The sequence below is a fragment of the Ixodes scapularis genome, unplaced genomic scaffold (genome assembly GCF_016920785.2).
Source record: "Ixodes scapularis isolate PalLabHiFi unplaced genomic scaffold, ASM1692078v2 PGA_scaffold12__126_contigs__length_90152505, whole genome shotgun sequence".
Lineage (NCBI taxonomy): Eukaryota > Metazoa > Arthropoda > Arachnida > Ixodida > Ixodidae > Ixodes > Ixodes scapularis.
In genome coordinates this window covers 67,678,544-67,690,818 of record NW_024609838.1, presented here as the reverse complement: position 1 = coordinate 67,690,818, position 12,275 = coordinate 67,678,544, and the positions used below count along the sequence as shown (strand labels likewise).

Sequence of the window (12,275 nt, the reverse complement as noted above, 5' to 3'; positions counted from 1 at the left end):
GCAATGAGTCCTGGCTGTTTCCCCTCCTGCCACTCGTTGTCCTGCCTTCCAGCGAACATGCCGTGACTCTCCTCTGCCTCTGGAGACGACTTTCTTACATCTTAACCGCGCCCCCCCCCCCCCTCTCCTGCCAACCACTATTCTAGGGTACCCGAGAAAGCGTGTATTCAACCTCGTTTTTCGAGCCCTTTAGGTACTTGATTCGAGGAGACACCTGCTGAGCTCTGCCGTGAGACAAGTCGCCAAAATTCCAACATATTTGTCTCAACGGGCATCGTTAGCGTTAGTGAACAACCCGGTCAACGAATCCGTGAGACTCCCTGGGGACGACTAGAAGCAGAGGCATACCGAACGAGCCCCACGTTGGATGTGCCATTTTAATACTGGTTTCTTTATAGAGTCCGCTTAGCTACTAATAATCACCGCCCAATCGGTATGCGCTCCGCCCGTCACCCAGGGAGTGACATACAGCACCGAGAAGACAGCGAATAAGTTTACTACCTCACGGTTGCCCGTCGTTCAGAGCCAGCAGTCCAGGCACGCCGACCCTTGTTGTCGTCCGTCGATCAGAGCTCACAGTCGGAGTCAGTGTCCAGGCCTGCGGATCGTCCTTCCCATCCCAGCGCTGCGTAGGCTGGCTGTCCCGGGCTATCACTGCCCGAGTCTCGCTGCGGAACCACCCCGGGATCGTCGTGGCCTAGGCTAGATGGCCAGGACTCGCCGTTTCTACCGGTCCGGTTTGAACCTCGCTGGTGGACCGCTCCAAGCCAGGCAGCCCGGCTCCGATGTTCCTGCCCAGCTCCAGCCTCGCTCAGCACGCTCTGTCTCGCGCCAGCTCGTGACTTCTTTCTCCGCCGACTGCCTGTCACGTGCCCTCTGCGTCGTCTTTCACCCATGGCTCCCACAAAGTTAAAGAAAGGGAATGTACCATTATGCTCAGTGAAGTTCGGTGAGAAGACCCGGGACTCGAGCAGGAATGCCGTTATCCTTGGTGTGACCCTACGAGACTCTCTTGCGGCTTTTGCTGGGGTTTATCTAACTGAAGTACCTGTCTGAAAAGTAGAAGAAACATATGTGCATAACTCTCATTATTCACAAGAAAATTTGTCAACATCCAAAATGACCCATGGAGAAAATTATGTGAGGAATTTGTTGGCCACGTTGGCCGAGTCACCTCTTGGCCAATGTTTCATTGCAACTTTAATTGTAGTAAACAGTCAAAGGGTATATTACAAGGTGCAATTTGGTTTTGTGCGAACCTACAACGCACAAAACAGCACTCTAACACAGTATGTAGAGGTACCTCTAAACAAATTCCAGGGTTTCATGGAGCCTCCTTCAGATAACTGATGTTGAACATAAAATGTGTGCACCAAGGAGTGAGCAAACAGTGACTTCCAATTAGTCTCAAGCACCAGCGACATGTCGACAAGGAGTGCTATGCGTAGAATGTCGTCTAGAGGTGTGCAGCCAAGATGAAAAGGCGAGATATAATGATATCAGAATAAGATCACACCAAAAAGGTTCCGTTGCAATCTAGGCACAGTAATGAGTCAACCGACGTACAGCCGCGATTCACTTCGTGTTGAGGTGAAACATGGCCAACAAAATATAAAAAACGCGTTTTTTTTTTCTGTACATCATTTGCTCTGCGCCGTTGATAGAAGGACAGTTGGGCGGCGTCACAAAGTCACTCGCTAGCGCTTTTTCAAATGGCACTGTTTGCTGCCACCCGGTGGTAGCAACCATAGCAACCACGTAGCAACGACTTCCGGGTAGGGCCGCTTGCTGCCACGGACCAATCGGATGGCTACACACCACGTGACCGTGCTAACATGCTAGGTAATTAGATTTTATATTTATTTTATTTGGTGTATACAAAATATATTATGTTATAATTGCCTTATAACGATATAACTTATGTTATAATTATTTGTGACGTCACAACTTGCTTTGTTCCTGAATTCTTTCTGGCCGTTCCCGCCGTTTTCCGATTTGCTGTTACCTGAGGCTGGTACCTGAGCAGGCGTGCGTTTGTGTACGGCACAGGATCTTCGGCAAGCTTCGGAAATCGCCCTGAAATAATTAATCGCAAATCGGCATTCTCGATCGTTGATTGGTTTTTTGTAGAGTGTTATTGAGGGTTCCAGGCAGTTATCTTCACTTGACATCTCTTGGTTTAGTTGTAATTGGTGCTGGTTGTGTTGGTGTGCGGGTTGTGCGGGTCCCGAGCTAGGCATGCCACGTGTGTTGGTAGCCGGTGATTCGATGTTGAAAGACCAAGCGCGGTCTTTCACACTGAATCCTGGCGTGGCTGTCGAGGTCAGGTCCTTTAGTGGTGTCAGGATTGAGCGGTTGTTCTCCATGATTGCTGACAGTCTGCCTGGCTTTGATGCGGTGGTCGTGCATGTTGGCACTAACAACGTCGGGGATAGTGACATCACGCGCGTCGCCAAATTTCGTCAGCTGGTGTCGCGCATCATGGAGAAAAACCCCGAGATCCAGGTCGCCTTCTCGGCCATCCTTCCGAGGGAGGTGAGCCTTCGGAAGAATGATCGGTGGGCGGTCAGTGCCGAAGTGCTGCAAGAACACAATGATGAGGCCAGAAGAACGAATCTCATCTTGCAGGAACTCTGCCGCAAGGAGGGATACGGCTTCATCGACGGAAGCAGGCAGTCGTGGGGCGGGCTGCTCATGCTGGATGGTGTCCACTTCAACAAGAAAGGCAGCAGGGTAGGTTTCATCTGCGTATTTGAGCCATAGCATGAATTTAAAATAATAAATTAGAATCAACATGTATGCAAATAACGCTAAAAGGTTGCTGTGCCTTAGATTTTCGTCGTGTCGCGTTTTCCCCTAATGTTTCCATATCTTGGCAGGTGTTTGGACGCATCCTTCGAGGCGGCCTTCATGGTGTTGTGGCAGGCCACAGGCAGGAGGCTGAGGACCAGGAGTGGAGTCGCCATGCAGCAGAGGAGGAACACCAGGAGCTGCGTCGTGAGTATGGGGACCGGGCCAAGGAGCTTGCAGAGTTCTGGAACGGTAAGTATAACTTCCCTTCCCTTGGTTCTAGTGCCGGAGGAGGCCCAGCCTGTGTGGGTGAAGAACAGGTGCAGGGCATGTGCACTGTGACAACCACTGACACATGCACCACCAGCTGGGCCGCTGTTGTGCAGAGGCCGCCGAAACGTGTGTCTCGTGGCCATGGCAGCGTTGACGGCGTTGACAACACTGTCAGAAGTAGGGGCTGTGTGCCGCGCACACAGTCTTCACAGAACACCGAGCCCTCTCGGGGTGTCCCAGCCGCCAGCGGTCATGCCACTCGAGAGCAAAGGCTGAGAGGAGTAAAGCCCTCTAGGATGCCAATGATGCTTTCTGATGGCTGTGCTCCTGCGCTTGCCGGGGGAGTGTGGGTGCACCGGAAGGCTGGCAGATCTGTTGCTGCCTGTGGTGCCTCGGTGCGTCCCTCCTCTCCTGTGGCGCAGTGCATCGACCCCCATGAGGGTGTACTGGCCACGGCCTGACGCACCACTCGAAAGCAGAGGCGGAGAGGAACAAAGTCCTCAGGGATGCAAATGACGCAAACAGGCGGTCGTGCTCCTGCGCTTGTTGGCGGAGTGTGGGTGCACCAGAAGGCTGGCACATCTGTTGCTGCCTGTGGTGCCTCGGTGCGTCCCTCCTCTCCTGTGGCGCAGTGCATTGACCCTTGTGAGGGTGTACCGGCTACGGCCTGTCGTACCACTCGAAAGCAGAGGCGGAGAGGAACAAAGTCCTCTGGGATGCCAATGACGCAAAGGGGTGGCTGTGCTCCTGCGCTTGTCGGGGGAGCTCGGCACTCTTGGATGGTGCATACATGTGGTGCTGCCTTTGAGTGTTCGTCTCTTTTAGAGGACTCGGTTTCTTCTTCTGGCAGAAATAAAGGGTGTTCTAGTGAGATAGTCGGTCAGAAGCCTCTAAGATGTATTTCTTGTAATGTACCAACGGTGCATGGTCAGGCTGGTGCAGATGCTCCTGTCAGTGGTGCAGATAGGGTGCCTTGCACACACTTTGGGTTAGGCAAATTAGCTGGAGAGGGCACTCTGGGTCTAGGCGTCACTTTCAGTGACTATAGCGAGTTTGAATCTAGCTATAAGCAGTGGCTAGCTGCCAAATTCACTCCCATGAGAATTGGTCACTCTGAAAAAAATTTGTCTAGTTGCACAAGCCCTACATCTAAGGACCCTTTCCCTTATAGGCGTATCACTTTTGAGTGCTGCCGTGCTGGGAAGTCTCGATCTAGAGGAAACGGCATCCGAAACAAGCAGAGGTATCTTGTGACAGGATGCCTATGCAAGGTGTCAGTTTCTTTAATTGTGGAACCTATGCCTCATTATAAAGTTCACAACATGGTAGAGGGCCACAACCATCCCGAAGGGCCAGGGTTTGAAATTTGGTATTCGCAGAACAGGCTCCTAAACAAGGCTGAAAAGAAAGAATTTGAAGACGTCCTTTCATGCAATGGTAAACCAAGGGATTTGAAAGAGTTGGTATTTAAAAAGACTGGAAAGCATATTACATCGCAAGACGTTAGGAATGTAAAGCATGAAAATGTGAGGAAAATCGAGAATAGTCTGCATCATGGTTCTCTCTTGTTAAAGCAAATGGAAGATTTAGTTAAAACGTGTCCTGGTTGGATTGTACACATTGAAAAGGATTCCAGCAATCAGCTTTTGTTTGTATTATTTCAGTCTAACTTAATGAGGCAGTTCACAGAAATTTATTCAGAGGTATTATTTTTTGATGGCACTTACAAGGTTAATATTGAAGGTTATATTCTTCATTCAGTACTCTGCGAGGACAGCACAAGCCATGGGAGACCGATCTGTTACATGTTTGTGCAGCGGGAGACTAAAGAAATTCTTCAGGCAGCTATAGCGAAATTCCTCGATTTAAATCCTGCTGTGGTGTCGAATTGTAATGTAGCGGTGATGGATAAGGACCTTAATGAAATGAATATTCTTGCACAGCTGCTACCAAATTGTAGAATTTTGCTATGCTCTTGGCATGTGGTAAAGTATCTGCACCAAAGAGTTTCGCAACTTTGTTCTAGCAGAGTCGACAAGCAAGCCGTTAAGTCTCTCATATCAAAGCTAGTTTTCTCTTATGATGACAATACTTACCAGGAACTCTTGGAAGAGCTTGAAAATGAAATGCAAAAGGAGCTTGAAAGTGAAACGCAAAAAAAGTCCAGCTTTCTTGAGTTTTATTATAAAAATTGGCACGACTGTAGGGAGATGTGGGTGCATGCATACCGTCGTAACATCTATACCTTTGGGAATAACACTAACAACAGAATAGAAAGCCACAATCAAAAGATAAAGCAGTTTATGCACCAGCGTATACATTTAGTTCATGCTGTCAAAGCCTTGGTTCAATATGTAAACCATGATACTTTATCTGTTAGCTTTGCACAATTCCAAGAAACCATGCTGTGCCTTGACACACGAAAAATTGATGCATTTCATATTCAGGTATCTACCAACTGTACAGGATATGCTAGCAACTTAATTTATAAGGAGTATGAATCTTACTCAAATGGAAATCTTGCATATTGTATGAATAATGGACAGCATACAGTTAATAGTAAGAGTAATTGTTACATTGTTTCACAGGATTTAACTGCCTGTACATGCACATTCCAGAATCAGTTCCGGCTTCCTTGTAGACATATCTTTGCTGTTAGATCTAATCTTTCAGTGGATCTTTTCGATGTCAAATGTGTTGCATTTCGATGGTTAAAGTCTGGCTTTGTTGAAACTGATGTAGATACTGCACAAGCAGTAGCGCAAAAAAATTAGTTTGAATGTATCAACGAAAGGAAATCCCAAACTGGACACGGCGGAATCAAAGTATAATTACGCTTTAAGTGAGCTCTCGGAATCGTGCAAAAGCATAGCAAACACATTGGCATGCTGTGGTAAATCTGAGCTGCTGGAAAAGTTATCTGAAATAAAGAGTTTTTTTAATAACCTGATAACCTATCCTAGGAATAAGATTTCCAAAACAGTATTCAATCAAGATGAACAGCAGGATTTGAAGCAGGCTCATTGCAAGGATGAAGATGAGCTAAATGAAGAAGGGCCATTTGGTAGTGAGGATGGCATTGTAGAGAGCCCTGCTAGTATTCCAAGCATTAAAAGGGAGGAAATTTGCAATTCGAGCACTGTTGAGCGTACGCAATTAAAGCAGCATTTTGTGGACCAGGATTATTGCAAAAGTTTAGACATGAATACAAACTTTTCAGACATAATTACTCTGTCTCCAGAACCAGAATTTCATAATGAAAGAAAACGTGCTGAAGTTTCACATACTGTTGTGGATCTGACCTGTGATGAAGTATTGGATGAAGACGTCTTGATTGTTCCATTGAATAAGTCTCCTCGTGGTAGGCCCAGTAAAAGAAAGAGGACATCTAAAGTGCAGGCATTGCCAATCATGAAGTCTGGTAATAGTAGCACTAATTGTAACATCAGCAACCACAGCATGCTTCATTTAGAGCGTGCAGCACGTTATATTACGCAGCATGATTTATTGTGTGTGCAAGGCATTGAATGGTTAAATGATAATGTGATCAATGAGGCACAATCACTTATTCATACACAGTTTAACCATGTTGGGGGACTACAGGATGTTCTTCTTGGCCCAAGATTGTTGTTTAAAAACCAAGATAAATTTGTCCAGATCCTTCATATTCCAGATCATGAACACTGGGTGACTATTACAAATTGCGGGGCCCCAAACAATTCAGCATTTTTATTTGACTCCCTCTTTGAAGAAATATCAAACAATTTGGTTTCTCAGGTCTTAAATATCATGGGATTAGATTTACATTAGCTCATTGTTTATGTTATGCCTACGCAGCGCCAGATGAACACATATGATTGTGGGGTGTATTCTATAGCCAATGCATATTGCATTGCATCTGGACAGGATCCATGTTCTCAAAATTTTGACCAGGGTTCTATGCGAGGCCACTTATTACGATGTCTTTATGATGGTGAAATTTTACACTTCCCTATTACAACTTTACGTGTGCCTAGAATGAAGCGTAGAAAAATTTGTTATGCTGACAGGACATTAGTGCTACATACGAGTGGACATATGTAATAGAGGCTGCATTTTTTTAAATACCAAGTGTAACAAAAAGGTGTGGCTTTAAATGTTTGATTTACCAGTCACAACCACCTAATGTTTGTTCCTTCAGAAATGAAAATCTTAAGTTAATGTTCATGATAACGATAAATATAAAAGAATTTCCCTTTAATATAAAGAATATTTAGCTTTAAATTTAGCCGCAGCCAATGATGAAGGGTTGTCTGAGCCTCTACTTCTGTGTGAGCCATAGGTCCCGATCTGAGGCTTTACCTTTAAATTATTTTATTAATTTGCAAGAACCTGCATGGATTATCTGCAGGTACAGCCTAAATTTATTAAGCACAAAGCTCTGTGAACATATATTAAACTTTTATACATAAAACGGGTAGGTTCTGCTTTTGTTACTGTACTCTTGTTATTAATTGTGCCAGTCGGGTCTTTAGCTTTATTGATACTACAGTGTGAGTCAAAGGGATCAACGCCTGATTGAAGGAATTGCGAATATTGGTTTTTGAACGTATTGTGCTAAGGTTCTTCACAGAGATGTTAAGCAATGTGCATTAAAGGTATAGAAGTTCCATTGATCAAACTACCTAAGTAAAAAATTAGGATGGAAAAACTTGAAATCACTACCCACGGCGGCGTCTTAATGGCGAAAAAGCCAAAAGATGTTGGCAGTGCTCTCTGCGTTAACAGGTGGCGATCAGCAGCGAAGACACAACGAATACTATTTCAGCATCAGCTTCGGTGATGACACTGCTGTTGTCAGTGGCTTGTTTTTCAGGTTTCCCTCATTGAGGCGCACCTTACGCAGCATAGAATTGTAGAGGAGTCTGGAAATAGCCGCCGAAACTCCACCCGAAAAAGTCAGTGGACCTATTTTGTTTTCTTACACTCTCGAGAACAGAGCAACCTTCACTCACTCGTTGGGAGCTAAGTACACCCCAAAACAGCCCGGATGAAAGTTGTAGACAAGAAAAGTGATGCGGTAACAACCAGAGAGTGTAAAGTAGACAGCGACAAGTAGTCGAAAATAATTACAGAAAAAAAATGAGACAACACAACTGTTTTGTTCGTGTTTTATCTTAAATTTTTTGTTTTATTGGTAGAATAAAACACTCATACACTGGCAGTTCGTGCAAAAAGAAAAAAAAAATATTGCATCGCCTTTAGTTTAAAAACGTCATGTGCTATTGCACCCCTCCAGATGCCCATGTGTCAAGTTATTGTCTGCAACCGCGACACGATTCAATAGTACCGCCTGTAGGCTCTCTAACCGTCTGTGATTTTACGTGCCTCCATCTGTCGGTTGCACCAGACACCTTTTTTATAGCAGACAGCCGTCGAAGGTAGGGATTTCAAGATTTTGGTCTCTAACTCTTTACTCAGGTAAGTTTGATAAGTAAGACTTTTATACCCTTGATCAACGCTCTTCAGCCACCCCTCTAAAGCATTTAGACGCAATACATTCACAAACCAATTTATGCAATCGCTTCAAACGGTCATCGATTCCTTTGACTCGCCCTGTAGATACTAATTGCACTAATCAAAATGTGTTACGCGAATGTTTAACAGCTATCTTCAATTATTTCAATGTATAGAGCTCGGCAGAAGTCCTCCAGCTGGTTAAGTTGAAGATATAATTGAACTTCCAAAAATATTTCAAGGGGCACTGAAAAAGTATTTATGCTCGGCGAAGTTTTTATTTCAACATGACCTATAAGAGCCTAACTACAGAGAACGCAATTAGCGGCTCAAAATCCGTCCTCTTTATGCTCGAAAACAGCCCGTCGAGAATTGGCCGGTTTTAATCATGTTCACTCTCTTTTATATGGTCACATGGCATTCAAACTGTGTACTAAATTCAAAGTCATGGGTCATCATTCAATATTAAAAATAGAAAGTAGCATGAACCCCATTTTTGTGGCCTCCAAATATGTACATTGAAAGAAAAAAAATGTTGCACAGGTCAGAGGAAGCACATGTACACGTCATTCTGAACATGGCGACGTACCGCGGGCTAGACAACACGATGGCGGCGCACGACGAACGTGGGGCCGCTACTTCGCAACTGTTGTTCATAGTACCGGCCAATTGATCTTCAAGCACAGAGCATCGAGCAGAAGAGATATAAGTGTGAAACAACCGCACGGGCAAACAGTGCACCCAACTTAGTTGTCTGCTTCGCTTGCTAAAGAAGCGGAGGAAGAAAAAAAAGAAGTGCAGTTGGGCGTCGCGATGTGGCTTCTGATATCTCTCTCCTCCTCTACCTTGCTTCCTCCTCCTTGGTACAGATTGTCCACATGTCTCGGTCATGAGCTTCTGTGCTCATGTTTCGGTTTCGAGCAGTGGAGTTTTTTTGGCCTTGTTAAATATATATGTGACTGTAGCAAAATATTGATTGGGTAGTCTCCTGACACCATATTAAATCGCCTGGAAAAAAATTAAGGAAAGCTTTTGTGTGTGTGTGGGGGGGGGGGAGGGGGTTAGTGTTTCTTTAACCGCAATTTTTATAAACTTCCCAACGTTATGGGACCGACTTGGCTTCTATTAGTATGTGACTAAAAGAAGCCAAATGGTTGCAGCTTTTCTTTGTTCTTTTTCTTTTTTTCTTTTTAACCTAGGCATTTCAAACAGACAAGGAAGAGCTTGAAGAGATTCATAAGAATTCTCAAGCAGCTACTTCCATGGGCGCTGGTAGTAAAAGGAAAATGAATATAGATGCAACCATTTGGGCTGTTTAGTGACTCGTGACCAAGGAGCAAATCTATCCTGAAACATTAAGAAGTTCACAGCAATCGTGTTTACCGTTTCTTAATTTGTCTCATATATTTGACTTGGGTCGGTAAACAAGGTTGTGGCATAAACACAGCCAAGCATGATTGATGCTATAAATAGTTAAAAAAAATATGATGCAAGAAAAATTGGAGGGCTACAGCAGTTTGACTGGTTGGTATCCAGGCTGGCTGAAGGATGGAATGTGTGAAAGCAAAGAAAATGCTTATCAACAGTGGTGTCTTGCAGTTATGTGATTGTCGCATTGTTTGCTTCATCCCTGCTACATCTTGCTACATTTGACCAAAATCTGAGGAATCTGCACCAACATTTCACCAAAACTTAATTTCAACTTAGTAACTCAAAACTTCGCCAAATTGTCACAATAGGATTGTGCGAGTTTTCAGAACTTCTGATTGTGACATCAAATAACATACAATTCGATCTGATTTCGCATCAAACACTGAGTACTTGGAAGTTCCGCAATAATTCACATGTTTGTGTTCTGTTCTGGCTGGTTAGTGTCATTTAGTGCGCTTCTCGCTGTACACTAGTGTACTGCGGTGGAGCAAATGCCAGGAAGCAGGCATAGCGATTTTGCGTATCTTGCTTTGTTGCAGCACACCTGCATGCTAAGGGGAAAGCATTCCTCCAGAGCAAGACGTGACAATTTTCTAATGAAACTTCGGCTTGCATATATGATAGACTGACTCTGATACTCTGACGATATCTTTTTCCATTCCTAGATTTAGCAAGGATGCTCCAAAATTGCAGAAATACTTTTTTAGGTTCATGTTTTATGCCAACTTTTTTTGTCTAGTTGTCACTTTTATACAGGTGCGAGTAAATTGTAACTCAATTAGCTGAAGTAGTGGATGCAAGCTTGGAAAGAACCTTAAAGGAGTTTGAAATGTAATTTATGTTTGTGGGCAACCTAAGGATCCAAGTCATTCGACCAGGTAGCCCGCATGCCAAATGGTGCACAATCATTTCCACCACAGGGGGGTCAAGTACAATTGGCCATGCGAACGGCGCTCCGCCGCTAATAAACAGCTTTTGCAGCGGATGTGCAGGAATCTTGGGATTGCAGCGCGGGCAATGACAGTGAATACATGATTACAGGTTGTTGAACCAGTGCATTGTGTCTAGGGATGCCGCAAACTTTTTTTGAATTGAAGTTTCGATGATTGAATCAGTGGTTTGAAAGGTTCGAAAGATTTCGATTTTTTTAATTGTCTACATCGTAAAATCCGACGGAAGTCAAATTTTCGAACTTGTTAAGCTAAGAAGTTTGACGCTTTTCGAACCGTCTCACTTATTACGCTGAAAAATTCTCTCTTTTTCGAACTTTCGAACTTATTGCGCTGCAAAGTTCGATGCTTGTCAAACTTGCGAACTTGACTGACCAAAAGTTCAATGAATTTCGAACTTTCGAACTTATTTATCGAGAGATTTTGAAAAGTTTCAAACTTTCGAATCCTGAAAAGTCAGAAGTTCGACGAGCTTCGAACTTTTAGGGTAAACATTCGACGTTCGTCGAACTTCGAAAGACCGGCGAACGGTTTCATTTGAATTCAAGTAGTAAGGTACATTCGTAATTCTTTTCTCAAACTTTTACATGCGATGCTGCGTTCCTTACGAAAGACAATGCCGTTTGTTTCAATATTCTGGCATGCTTAGTTTTAAAGAAATAAATTCCCGAGGGGGCGAGGAAGGACGACGGGTTTTTGACGATTATCGTTTGTGCCAGATTTGAAGCGCGCTGTAGCCGAAGCTATTTATGGTAGAGATGTTGTACTTTTTTAAGAATGATCTATGTATAGCCTAGGTAAGTGCCGTCTTAAGTTGTGATTATTGTTATTCAACGTGAGTTTCGAAGAAATGTCCAAACATGTATCTACATGCTATTATGACCTAAACTTGATATTTATTTTTGTCTAAGTTGTTTGAGGTATAGCATTTAAATTAATACCACAGACAGTACATATCATTGCCATCTGCAGAATACAAAATAATGTATTTATTGTTTTTTCATGTTAAGGAATAAATTAACTCATGGGAGAAGATTTCTAATAGTGTTCAAGTTCAGCACGTCATTAAAAGAAAACATTTTTTTTCGCTTCACGTTCCTGGGACGTGTTTCTTTTAGCCTGTACACATTTTGGTAAAAGAAACTTCTTTCGAAGTTCTGAACCTCTGAATATGCAAGAATACAACACTCCCGGTGAATTCTTGATAGTTTTTTTTTTCTCCAGCATTTTATCCCCGCATTTTTTTTTTCACTATTGGCACAACTATTTAGGTAGAAAAGGCATAGCTTTGAACTTCCGAACCACTAAGCATGTGACGAGTAGTGCCTTCTGACA

At 43.8% G+C, this 12,275-nt stretch overlaps 1 pseudogene; it reads left to right on the top strand.

The window, feature by feature from the left end:
* Window positions 1-2,238: 2,238 nt before the first annotated feature.
* LOC120846842 lies at window positions 2,239-7,146 on the top strand (annotated as a pseudogene).
* The last annotated feature ends 5,129 nt before the right edge of the window (window positions 7,147-12,275 follow it).